We start from the raw sequence: 13,888 nt of genomic DNA on the forward strand, positions 1-13,888 counted from the left end.
ACAAAGACAATTGCCTTTTACTTACAAGATTGGGAGCGGTTAAATATAGAATACTTGTAAAACAGCCAGTAAGCTGAAGACTTCCCTGCTCTGACTCACGGTTCCCTCTTGAGTGTGTCGTGGAGAGACACCTGAGATCTGCAGACTGCCCTCATTTTACCTGGCGTCTGTAGCGGTGCACCACGGTGTGCCCGGGTGACTTGATCCACATCCCTGCTTGCCTGGTGACGTGGTTGCTAGGGAATCTTGTGCTGTTAAACCAATTCTCCCAGCTGGAGGACAACCTACGCTTACAGCATCCTTCTTGTGAGAGAGGATCATCAGGCTTAATGAGTCTTCATTGTTAGGCTGCGCCTTTACTCCCTTGAGTACCAGTACAACCTGGAAACAAAAAAAGAAAGGAAGACTAGAAGAATCAGCTGTGTTTCCCAAGTGGAGTGTACAGCAATGAAGAGTGTACACACACAGCAGGTTCATGATCTCATACAGAATTAATAAGCATTCTTTTTAAAAATTAGCATATTCTAGGAATCGTTACACAAAATTTGGCTAATTAGTCATTGGCATGCAAGGAACTCTCCAAGTTCAGGAGAAGTCTGTTTAAATGTTTATCTTCTGCTTACATTTATGAGAAGGTCTTGTTAGTAGTAGTCATTTGTTAGCTGGAAAATTATTTCACGTTCCACCCTTTAGTTACATGGAAAAACCTGAAGAGAAGTAAAAATTGCCTATTAAACAAGCCTGCTACCTAATTCAGAGATTAATAGTGTCTTGAATAAGTAGATAGATTTGTTAGTTTTGCATTTCTATTTATATATTTTTCTCATCTCTTTCATTTATAAAGTGTCTGTGACTTTTATAAGATAAGGAACACTGGTGCTTGGAAAGTAGCCCAGAGACCACTGTGCACCATCAGAAAAGTATATGCTTTTTGTGAGGCATGAGATTATCACACTGATAAAGCTCAAATCCTGGAAGAGGGTGCTGGAGAACTATAGGAAGAAAAGCTGAAAAGAAATGAGGGAGGCAGACAAAGTTGTACCAGTAACATATAATTTTTAGTTCCTAGGCATAGAAACAATCCAGGTTTATGAAAGAAGAGCAACAGAACGCTGCAAGAAAAAGCGAGTGTGTAGTGTCATCAATCAACGTGCCTCTGTGGAACAGCCTCTTTACACATAGCAGCAGTAAAGGCTGTGTCTCATTATAGCAAAACTGTGAAAATTTGCAATCTTGAAAGGTAAAACTACAAATGGATATAATGGCAACAGGCACCCAACAGACTTGAGGAGCATATCTGATTGAAAATGATCTCATTAGGCAGAGGGAAAGTTACTTCCACACAACAGTTATTTCTCCTCCTCCTACACGTCTTCAGCGTGCGAACTTAATTCTTCAAAATTAGTCATGCAAATACGAGGAAATACAGTGTCACTTTTGCAAGAACATAGCAGCAACATTCAGCAACAAATGCCTTTGCAGGAATGCTGCAGTCCTGTGAACAAAGAAACCTCAGAGGAGAAGAGGAAGAGTGCGGAGTTGTGGAGATGCCACCGACTCTCACAACTGCAGCTATTCCAGAAAGCTCTTTCGTCTTGGAGGTGAAGGTGTAACGAGATACAGTGGCTGTCAGGTGATATTGGGAAAGCTTATACAGGAATTGTGGTTTTAACAGGACAATTAAACATTTGGAATTCCAATTAAACATTGGAACAAATATGAGAAATCACACATCACTTGGAGACATGAAAAACACGTCTCACTACAAGATTAGATGCAGGACTCGCTAGGTGAACCCCATGGCTCGCTTTACTCAGTGAGTCAGCCTAATTGGCGATTAATTAATTCTGATCTTTCAGCATGTGAGTGAGTGCTGTTTGTTACCCAAAAAAAAAAAACCAGGAAGGAAACCACAGGCACAGTGGGGTCTGCATAAAAATGTTTGCTAAAAATATGCAAATCAAAGAGTTGAGATCTTTCTCTATGCACTCTGCTGCTCTGGCACGCACCTGGGAACCTCAGAAAGAGAGCTTCGAACTAAGTGGAGGCCACCAGGGGAGCTGAGAGTCCAAAGAGAGTGCGTAATTCCTGTACAGCCCAGTGTTTTTTGGGGTGTTTTTTTGGTTGGTTTTTTTTTGGAGGTTGGTTGATTTATGGGTGACAACACTGAGCAACATGATGCCTCGCATCTTGACCACAGTGGAGATGGCTTTCTGTTACTGTGAGCCAAAAAAGAGGTTTCGTGGACAAAACACTGGCCACTTTAGTTTGGGAATTGTTCCAGGACAAGTGCATTTGGATTAGAGGAAGCCTGGAAATCTTGGCTTTAAACAGAAAATTTGAATAAGACTGAGCCTGGAAAACTGGGCTTTAAATGGAAACAGGACCATGGTGAAGTTATTACCATGAACCCATAAATCTTAGTTTGGGGTTTTCAAACTACATAGCTCCACTTTGTACTAAATCCCTGTCCCAAACTGAACATCTGTTGAGAAAGAGCAATCAAGTAGGGAGATCTGGAGGATTTTTAAGAGGGGGATGGCTGAGAAGAGGGAGGTGAGAGACTTCTGGAGAGGATGTTTTGTTTCATGATCATTTTGGGGGCGGGGGAGGGGGGCGTGGGGAGAGATGAGAGCCCAACATAATCCCACTTAATTCCTGAGAATTCTTCCCTGATTAGTCATGCTCCCAACCAGGGAAGGGTCTGCTGCTCTTCTTGTGAAACAACTGGAGAACATGACTGTTATCTGAAAAGCAATAGCAGTGTATGCGCCTGTGCATATGCACATGCATTCCTTCTCTTTTATTTTCTAATTCATGGATGAAATGTGACTGTAAGGATCAGTGTGAACAGAAGTAAAAAGAGCTAAATACAGCTGACGGCTACTGATACATAAGTAATGTATCAGGATTATAGCAATTTGTCATATAGTTCAAGGATTAAAGAGAATTTCAAAATTACAGGTGGCAGGTAAAATTTCACACTAAGTTTGCAAATATTAAACCAATTTAACATCTTCAGCTAGTACCGAATCCTGCACCACCATAGTCAATAGGAGTTTTATCAGTCACATCCTTGTCAGCAGTCTGGGACTGTAGACCTACAACAAGGACAAACCTGTAGTAACTATCTTTATCAGCAGTTGCTCCAAATATAGTGCAGTACAATAGACAGCAGAATTTGGAAACTGATACGTGCCTACATTTTCAAGATGAGTAAATATTTACCTCAAAGTTTTCAGAGACAATACATAGAATGTGATCCTTGGCAAGATATGTCAGTGTAAGTGGAAAACGTAGAAAATGGTACTTGCTCAGGAACTGAAAATGTATTGTGATCCTAACTGCTGTACGATCCCTTTTGACCAAAGTGGCTGGTCAGATATTCAAGTCCTCACAAGTTTGGCGGAGAAAGATGTCGGAGACTGAAGACACACTAAGGTATCTTTCATACAAAACTATTTATTTACAAATGTTCTCTAAAGTCTCTTTCCCCTGAACATGAGAGGAATTAAATGTCGGGGGGGGGGGAGGTTGTTCTTCCAAAGCTTATTTAATTTACTGGCTGATCTGTTCAGACTTTGACCATTGGCCAGTAAAACTCAGTGTCTACATATTTCTAGCTCTGAACAGATTTGTACTGGATTTTTTGGGGGCAGGAGACTTACTCTGTTTCAGACCTCTTGTGGTTTCAACTTAAACCATAGCTTTACACAAATACAAAGATGCAAATGCAGACATCATCTGGTGTCTTCTTACTCTGCAGAAAATTGTCATTGTACCTACCTTTCATGTTCCATGTAATCTCAAATTAAAGAAGTGGTAGATCAGCTTCCAATCTCCCCAGGAACTTTTTTCCCCCATTTATTTCTCTTATTTTTCTCACTTCCTGACATTCTGTTTGAGTGGTTTGTAGGTCTAAACAGTCCACAAGGAGTCTGAGCAACCAAGGTGCAAAAGACAGCGTAAGGTAAGGAGGAGCATTAAGCAAAGAACAGTGGCATGGCAAGGAGCAGTGGCATAGCTTGGAGGATCAACATGAGATCAAAAGGATAGACCCTTTTGACTAGACATAGGCAGGAGGATTACTCTAAGAATAAATAACGTCCTAAAACATCTCTTCCTAGAATTCTTTGTTTTGAGAGGTTGTCCAGCATTTTGGAAACTTTCCAGCCCGTCAAAAGTGTGGTTGTTTCAAGCAGTGTTTGTAGCCAAAGGCATATATTGGAGGACTCTGTCAACACCAGGGACAAAAGTTTGGAGGAGATTATTTGGCTGACCTAACAGCCAAAGTATTAAGTACCTTCTAGGGAACAGGCACCTCATCCAAGTTTGAGATTTGGCCTCACCTGTAGAAACCTTTATTCTAACTCTCTTTCCCTTGATGTACTTTGCCTTTGTTTTTTTTCCCTTTTTTCTCCGTTTGTTGTTTTCTCTTTGTGCTTTTATTTTGACCCAAATATTTGACCCATACACACAAAACTGGCTAAATTAGTAGGCTGAACCAGGAGGACTGGAACCTAGAGTGATGTAACAGAAACAAAATTACTGCGTAAATTCATGACACAGAACTGGCATTACTTCACTGAACTTGTATATATTTATAATGCAAACTCTTCACTACTTGTCAAAGAGGCTGTAGTTATCAGAACTTCATTTTTCTCTTCTTTTATAACTTTTTATTTTTCCCCTCGTAAGTAAATAAATTAATTAAAGAGTGAGGAGAATCCTCATTTAAATTATTAGCCTCATTTTAGCAATCTAAGTTAAACAAAACACAATTTGCTGCTCCTTCAAATCATCTTAATTAATCCTATGAGAATTAAATTAGTCTTTCTGTTGGCTGTATTAAGGCCCCTTGTTAACTGGCAGAAACATAAGCTCATTATATGTCTTAGTATTCGTAAGAAACACAGAAATAAGATCTGCAAATACAGTTCTAAAAGTAGAAATAAAAACTATCTACTTCAAAAAAAAGAAATTATTTGTGTTAAAAACTTCAGGAAAAAAACCCATAGTCTTTTATGCTCCTATCCTTCAACATTTTTTCTCTTTATTGGTAAAAAAAGGAGAAAGTTGGATTTTTTCTGCCAAAAAATGAAAATAAGCTTTTAAGTACTTCAAAATAATCTAATATGAAAAAATAGGCATTTTTGTTACTACTTAAAAGAATGGCATCTGATGAATGGATGTGTGTCTTTTGTTTGCCTGTGTAGGTAAGTAGGAGCTCTGACTGAAGTTTCTCTCATTGTCAGGACAGAGGAGGCTCCCATCCTTGTGGCTTCTTTGTTCTTTAATGTGGTGTAGTCTTCTTATCTGGATCAAGAAGCACTAGTAAATTTTTTATCCTCTTTCCAGCCATACCTTTCCGAAAATTTTTAGGAATTGTAGTTTTTTAATTTAAATAATAATTTAACTTGAATAAGTCAGCAGGTCCAAAACTTATCTAGGGTAACAAGATACATAGATGGGTGTGTAAACAAGCATACAGACTAGTTGCAGAAGTGTAGTTTGCATAGATAATCATCCAAAAAAATCACCTCAAGTGATTTCTTTTTTCCTGTGGGAAAAAAATATTTTAGCTGAAAAAAACTTCGTCAAGAAATATTCCTCTGAAAAAATTCAGCCAGTTCTTACTGGAACCCCCAGGCTTGATGTGGGACCAAAATTTGCAACAGAGATGAGTTGATGCATTGTATTAGGTTGTCATGAAATAATAACAATTATTCCATTGTGTTCAAATGTATTTCCTAGCAATACAGATTGGAGGGTTCTTTGGATAACAATAGAGCTTTGGCTTGAGAAGCAGGAGATTACTCGTTAAAGCTAATGCTGCTCTCATCTGTCAGTTCTAAAGATTGGACACTTGCATTTTGGTGGCTGTTATCATCTGGAGCAGCTCTCTCAGGCTTTTTGTAAGCAGCTGTTGGTATGTAGGTAGAAGCATGTTTAGACATGACTATGGTCTAGATTGATGTCTTTTCTGAAACAGTAGTGACTGCAACAGTGATAAATATGAGGGAAAATTTAAGGGGGCTTAAATTGGTAAGAGTCAAGTCACATCCTCCTCTTTCAAAATTAAGGTTGAGTTTGAAAAGAAGTGTTAGTCTTCCAGGGTTTAAATTTGTACTACCCATGAGAAGGTCATAGAGTCATAGAATCATAGAATATCTCAAGTTGGAAGGGACCCATAAGGATCATCAAGTCCAACTCCCTCCTCCTCACAGGACTACCTAAAACTAAACCATATGGCTAAGAGCATCATCCAGACGCTCCTTGAACTCTGACAGGCTTGGTGCTGTGACCACTTCCCTGGGGAGCCTGTTCTAGTGACCCACCATCCTCTCAGTGAGGAACCTTTCCCTAATGTCCAATCTGAACTTCCCCTGACGCAGCTTCATTCCATTTCCTCGTGTCCTGTCGCTGGTCACCAGAGAGAGGAGATCAGCACCTCCCCCTCTGCTGCCCCCCTTGAGGAAGCTGTAGACTGCGGTGAGGTCACCCTCAGCCTTCTCTTCTCCAAGCTGAACAAACCAAGTGACCTCAGCCGCTCCTCCTAAGTCTTGCCCTCGAGACCTTTCACCATCTTGGTTGCCCTCCTCTGGACACACTCCAATAGTTTGATGTCCTTCTTGTACTGAGGTTCCCAAAACTGCACACAGTACTCGAGGTGGGGCCGCAGCAGTGCAGTGCAGAGTGGGACAATCACCTCCCTCGACCGGGCTGGCTGTGCTGTGCTTGATGCACCCCAGGACATGGTTGGCCCTTTTGGCTGCCAGGGCACACTGTTGACTCACATTCAACTTGCCATCCACCCATCTCTTTCCTCAGGGCAGCTCTCCAGCCTCTCATCCCCCAATTTGTGTGTATAAGCAGGATTACTCTGTCCCAGGTGGAGAATCCGGCACTTGCTCATGTTAAATTTCATAAGGCTGGTGATTGCCCAGCTCTCTAGTCTATCCAGATCTCTTTGTGTGGTCTCTCTACCCTCGAGGGAGTCCACAGCTCCTCCTAATTTAGTATCATTGGCAAACTTACTTAACATACATTCAACTCCTAATCCAGATCATTTATAAAAACATTGAAGAGCACTGGCCCTAAAATTGAGCCCCGGGGAACCCCACTAGTGATTGACTGCCAGCCTGATGTAACCCCATTTACTATAACCCTTTGAGCCAGACCCATCAGCCAGTTGTTCACCGAATGTATTACGGACTTTTCTTGTTATCTCGCAGTTTATGCTGTCATATGCCAACCATGATCCTTAATGCTTTAGCAGTAGAGGCAGTTGGCTCGCAGGAAAAAATGCAGCTATTTTGGAAGGCCACATATCATGTGCCGTTGATAAACTGACTTACAAAATAAGATGCTTTGCGTACTGTGGAATGTAATCATAATTCCACCCCCAGGATTAGGCACATTAGGCTAAATTCAGTCCTGGTTATAGCTTCCCTGTTTCAACAGAGCTTGTTGCATTAGTGAGCAGTAGTTCAGGCATATGGGGGATTGACATTACTTGCTTTCTGGTGAAATAAAAAAGCCTTGCAAACTTGGGTAGTTCAGCAATCAGCTCTGCCAATGGTTTGCAGTGACAACAGAAATGCTGCGATTTGGGCCATTTTGAAAATATTTCTTGTGACCAGATGAATAACCTACAAGCTGTTATTTACCTGTATTTTTTACCTGTGATCATTAGAGACTGCAGTATTACTTGTTGGACAGCAAGCAGCTGCTACCTAGAACTGTTTCCCAAGGAAAGCAGAAACATGGGTACAAACATTGAATCCCACGCTCTAGGTGTTTAAACAGAAAGCTGGAAAATTATTTCCCATCTTGAAATCTCTCTTTCAGCATGTCCATCTTCCTTTCGGAAGTAAGACAACTAAGGATGCATGAGTGTGGCCATTTTCCACACTGTGCAGCCTCCGTAGAATGACAACGTCTTGACTGAATAGGGAGAACCAGTCACCTGGATCTGACCATTAACAGTCCTGTATTTCTTAGTGTACTTTTGCCGTGTGGAACAGGACTTTGGTGGGGATGGCCTGGAATTTGTGTCGTGATCTTTGTACTCTTGGATCTGGTACTGATGCTTATTTGAATTTCTGAGAGGGCTTCAGATTTAGATGCTCAGAAGTTACTTGTGACTGTAGATATCTCTACAGTTGAGAGATCTCTCAAGCTGCAGCTGGAAAGCGTTGGTGGCTATTTTTCGAATAGTACAATAAGGAAAGAACTTTCAGTTTCAAGACAAGACGCTGGCTATGAGAATATAAAAATAAATCAATAAATACATAAATAATACTTTAATGTTTAAAAGTCAGGTCAATTGTAATGGTGAAAACTCTGAAGCTAATCAGTCCTAACAATTATGTATAAAGAAATCCTTATTATATACCTTTGCAGCTGAAATCAGAGTGTAGTTCTATTGGATAACATAACTCCTATCTGAGTAACGAGAAATGGTAATGTCGATGAGGTATTGATCTCCTATACACCCTAGTAATATAAAGGAAATATAAAGGAAATCTAAAAGCCGAAGGAATATCACATAGCTGGTATACCAGTATATAAAAACACTTTCAGTAAAAGACTGTTTTCAAATGTCCTGGTAATTATAGAGAGTAGTCAAGGTGCTGTTAAAATAAACATGCCTAGTGGGAACTGCTTGTCTGCTGTGAACACAAGTGAATACAAATCTTACCTAAAAATAATGGGAATTGAAAAATAGTTACTGGAGAAGGCACTGTGGAAAGAATCACTATGCTGTATTATACCACTTGGGCTTGCTGTTTATAGTCCTTTACACTGCATGATAACAACTGCCAGTAAAACAAACACTACAGTTTTGGATGGCCTTGAGACATGAACAAGGGCTTCAACACAGCAAAATAATGCTATTGCAGTTAAAGATCCCAAGTTAACAATTATAGCGCAAGTGCCTGACAGTATTCTCTGGTAAACTCGTAAGTTCAAGGATTCATTATCTTTGAGAGTTAAATTCATGTGGAAATCAGGAAACAGAAGTCTTTTGCCTTTGCTGATTTTTAAGTGCAAGGAAGCCAACTGCTTAATATGAAATAAATTGTAGCTAAAGCAGAGGACTGTTGCTTCCCATAAAGTAGAATTACACTAAATAGAGTGTAATTAATATTTGCATGCCTTGAACCTAGGCATAAACACACCAAAATAGTGTAAATGACAACAATATGTAAGCATTTTGTAACACTAATATTGGTAATGGCATAATTGATAACAACCTGTAAGCCTCTTGTAACGCCGTGAAGCATCAATACATAAATAATACTAAACCACAAAGAAACAGATGCAGACTTGTGATACAATTGCACAACCAGGGTGCAGGAATACACCTGAATAACAGTTCTGGTAGAAAACCTGGGAGACAAGCAGGGAAAACAGAAAAATCCCATGGAATAAGCAGGAAAGCTGCCTGGTGGGATCCAGGCCCTGAGATCAGATGAACAATCCTTAGCGAAGATGAGATCCCCACCTTTTTATTTTTGCACCAGAGGGACCAAGGAGCATAAGAACATCAAAGGTGTTGAAATAGGGATTAAAAATGTTGCCACCTTTTGGTTTGAGCTTCTTTCCTCTTCTTCAAAGGGCTCTCAAGCCGGACCAGCTGGACCTTAGTGACTAATGGAGAACTATAGCCATCAGTGCTATTAGCATGGCATCAACTCCTCACTTATAGCTAACATCAGATTATGAAGAACTAACTTCGAATATGCAGTGGTAATGATGGAGAGCAAATAAAAGCTAGCCATTGGCAATATGTATTGTTAGCCAATTTCACTTTAGTATAGTTTTCTTTTGAAGATTAAAACTAGCCTGATGTATCGACCTCCTATACGCCCTAATAATATAAAGGAAATATGAAGGAAATCTAAAAGCTGAAGGCATATCACATATCTAGTAGGCTGTATAAAAACACTTTCAGCAAAGGGCTTTGGTTTTAAATATCAAACCAACCCCCTTGCTATACAGTTATATTAATTTTAACGACTTTGCCTTTAGAAGTCATTAACATCCTTCTGGAGTTTGATATTTCAAGGATACACATTATTATCAGAGAAATTAAGAAACATGCTACTAGTTTTTATGTAGTAAGTTAGGTTAAGTCCTTAGCTATTCTGATCATTTTAAAGAACTCTCTTAGAGTAACTTTGGCAGCACCTGGTAGTTTCAGTGGCTGAAACAATAATAATGCAGTTAGATACTGTCTGTATTGGGTTTACATGGCAAGGTGTTGGCAGTGGGGAGGCTGCAGAGGTGGCCTTTGTGAGAAGAGACCAGGGGCTGCCCCCGTGTTGGACACGGCGAGCTCTAGCTGGCTCCAAAATGGACCCACAGCTGCCCAAAGGTGAGCCTATCAACAACACTGGTGGCACCTCTGTAATAACGTATCTAAGAAAGAGTAAAAAATGATGCACAGCAGCTGTGAGAGAGAGGAGTGAGAAAAATGTGAGAGAAACAACCATGCAGACACCAAGGTCAGTGAAGAAGGAGGGGAAGAGGTGCTCCAGGCCCTGGAGCAGAGACTCCCCTGCAGTCCCTGGAGAAGACCATGGTGGAGTAGGTTGTCCCCCTGCAGCCCATGGAGGACCCCACGCTGCAGCAAGTGGACGTGCCCTGAAGGAAGCTGCAGTCTGTGGAGAGCCCACACTGGAGCAGGCTCCTGGCAGGACCTGTGACCCTGTGGGGGACCCACAGACTGGAGCAGTCTGTTCTTGAAAGCACTCGGTGGAAAGGACGCACGCTGGAGTAGTTCTTGAAGAACTGCAGCTCATGGGAAGGATCCACCTTGGAAAAGTTTGTAAAGGACTGTATCCCATGGGAGGGACCTTACGCTGGAGCAAGGGAAGAGTGTGAGGAGGAAGGATTGGCAGAGACAAAGCATTACGAACAGACCACAACCCCTATTCCCCATCCCCTCCAGTGGCTGCGGTGTGTGTGTGTGGAGGAGTAGAGGAGTCAGGAATGAAAGAGGGAAGATGAGCCTGGGAAGAAGGGAGAGGTGGGGGGAAGGTGGTTTTAGTTTTGTTTTTATTTCTTGCTATCCTATTCTTATTTTTAATTGGCAATACATTAAATTAATTTTCCCCAAGTCGAGTCTGTTATGCCTGTGACAGGAAATGGTGAACGATCTCTCTGTCCTTATCTCAGCCCATGGGCTTTTTCATCTTATTTTCTTCTCCTGTCCTGTTGAGGAGGGGGAGTGAGAGAGTGGTTGGGTGAGAGTCTGGCAGCAAGTCAAGGTCAACCCACCACATTATCTCACATAGACTTGCTCTGTTGTTCTCATTCTCACTAATACCAGTGGAGCCACACTGCTGCCAGAATGATAAGAAGCCACCTACAATGGAGGTCGGGCATATTAGAAATACAAGTTTTCTTTAAAAACCAGAAGTAGCTAAGCTACGAATGCACTCATTTGCTGAGAAGAAAATAGTTTGTAGCTACAAGTTCATTTTTAAATGCACTCATTACCACAAAGGCAGTTATTGCAACACACAGTTCTAGTACGAAGAAGCTATTGTGTCAGCCTTACTGTAGCTAATAGAGGTTAAATCCAACTTGTGAGAGATACTGGTAATTTACATGGTAGCAAGAACACCCTTAGTTACAAGATTCAAAATGCTAAGAGAAACTACTCCTAATTCATTTTTCTGATGTAAAAAAATCACTTTTTCATAGCCATGAGCAGATTCTTAAAATCATCTTGTAAGGCTGTTCTGGAACCAGGAAGCTTATAAAAAGCCTTTCACAGTGAAAAAGTGGGTGGAGCATGGATGTGTGTTTGTTAGTTTCTGAGTCATCAGGCTGACCAACCCCACAAAACAAGGAAGGAAAGATGATAAATGTGACCGTGCAGACCTGAAGCAAAACTGACCACAGTCACAGGCCAGATTTAATTGGAGCCCTACAGATCACCTGGCCACCAATTGTCATCTACCATTATACTTTTTCTGGAGGGAACAATAGTAATAATAATAAAAAAAACACCTTACAAAGAGTAGTCAAACTGTAAATAGACTTTGACATATGGCATAAACAAGTGTCTGAAACTCACAGTCATCTGAAGCTTTTTCTCAGTTAGAAGCTATGGTAACTTTGAAATCGCTGTAATCTGACTCATACTCGGGAGCATAGCCTTCTGGGCTACCCAGTCCAAAAGGCAATACACTTTTACACCCACAAAGAACAATATTTTGTTCAAAATCCATGTTTGCTGAAAAAAACCCCAACCCTGTAACAAAGTTTGCTACAGTCTTATCTCACCACTCACACTGTTTTTACACAAGGATTTGTTTAAGAAGGTAAGAAGTTCTTTAAAGAGCTGTTTAGTTACTAAGATATTAGGGTTATCTTTTACCGTTTCATAATCACTTGCTGATAATAAATTTGAACTCATTTTACCTTCTTACAGTAAGGTGTGTTCCTTTTCCTAGAAAGAGCGAAATCATTGACTCTTTCTGCAGCAAGATAACATCTACAATGTTTATCTTAAAAACTGTTATTTGATTTCTTTGCACTGTAGTCCTCTCCTATTTTGTATTTTATTTCAGCCCTGTTGGACATATAGCACCGTCTTGGAATAGATAAGATCTGGATTCCAACGGCAGCCAGCCAGCAGCAAAAGACACGCTGTCTTTTGGAGATTTGATCATCCTGTTACTGGTTTACCCTGTTCTGTCATTGCCAAGGAAAGCTCCTCATTATCCTGTGCTGCCATCCGTTGTCTGAAAAGTTCAGGAACTCCTTTCTGCTGGCAGCCAAAGTAGACAGTGAGTTTTCCCCTGGGTTAGAGAAAGGTGTCAGTTTGGTTGCAACCAACGTCTGCAAAGTGTAAAGGACTTGGTAAACATTTTCCTTGACGTCCTGGTTTCAGTTCGGATAGAGTTAATTTTCTTCCTAGTAGCTGGTATAGTGCTGTGTTTTGGATTTAGTATGAGAATAATGTGATAACACACTGATGTTTTAGTTGTTGCTAAGTAGTGCTTACACTAACTCAAGGACTTTTTATCTTCTCATGCTCTACCAACTGAGAAGGCTGCAGATGCACAAGAAGCTGGGAGGGGACACAGCCAGGACAACTGACCCAAACTGGCTAAAGGGATATTCCATACCATATGATGTCATGCCCAGTATATAAACTAGGGGAAAGCTGGCTGGGGGGCTGCTGCTCGGGGACAGGCTGGGCATCAGCTAGCGGGTGGTGAGCAATTGCATCGTGCATCACTTGCTTTGTATTTATTATTGTTGTTGTTGTTGTTGTTATTATTGTTGTTGTTGTTGTTTTGTTGCTGTTGTTGTTGTTATTATTATTATTATTATTATTATTGTTATTATTGTTATTATTATTCCTACTATTTTCTTTTATTTAATTATTAAACTGTTCTTATCTCAACCCATGGGTTTTCTCACTTTTACTCTTCCGATTCTCTCCCCCATCCCACCGGGGTGGGAATGAGCAAGCAGCTGTGTGGTGCTCAGTCCATGGCTGGGGTTAAACCACGACACTTGAAAAAGGTGCCTTTCATTTTGAAAGCTTGTGAGCGCTGTATCTGTCTTGTCTTAGGATACTATTTGCCATTTTTGTTCATTATTCCTACTGATAGGATGGTGGCGATATCAGAAGCTCTCTTTTTAATTCTCAAAGGAGAGCTGTTAGGTTGCAATTATGCCCCCCATAGAGGAGGGCGTAAAGATACAGTCCCCTTGAGTCCTGTGGTCGCCAGTCTGTCAGGTGTATTTTAAATCTGTACTTTCCCCAGCACAGAGGATTTTTGTTCTATGTTTGCACATCTACCACGGTCAGGTCCTGATCTATGTCTAGGACTTTTACTAGCATAAAAATACATAT

General features: G+C 40.8%; 1 long non-coding RNA gene across 2 annotated transcripts in view; it reads left to right on the plus strand.

Annotated features, from left to right (window-relative positions):
- Positions 1-13,432, plus strand: part of LOC142075570 (uncharacterized) — a 56,938-nt gene extending 43,506 nt beyond the window's left edge. Inside the window, exon 4 of one of the 2 annotated variants that reach the window (XR_012670925.1) lies at positions 12,591-13,432. This is a non-coding gene — a long non-coding RNA (uncharacterized LOC142075570). Of the gene's footprint in view, positions 1-1,482; positions 1,517-12,590 lie in introns of those variants that run through there. The other variant, XR_012670926.1, reaches the window with a different exon arrangement.
- The last annotated feature ends 456 nt before the right edge of the window (positions 13,433-13,888 follow it).

Source organism: Calonectris borealis, chromosome Z, assembly GCF_964195595.1.
Source record: "Calonectris borealis chromosome Z, bCalBor7.hap1.2, whole genome shotgun sequence".
Lineage (NCBI taxonomy): Eukaryota > Metazoa > Chordata > Aves > Procellariiformes > Procellariidae > Calonectris > Calonectris borealis.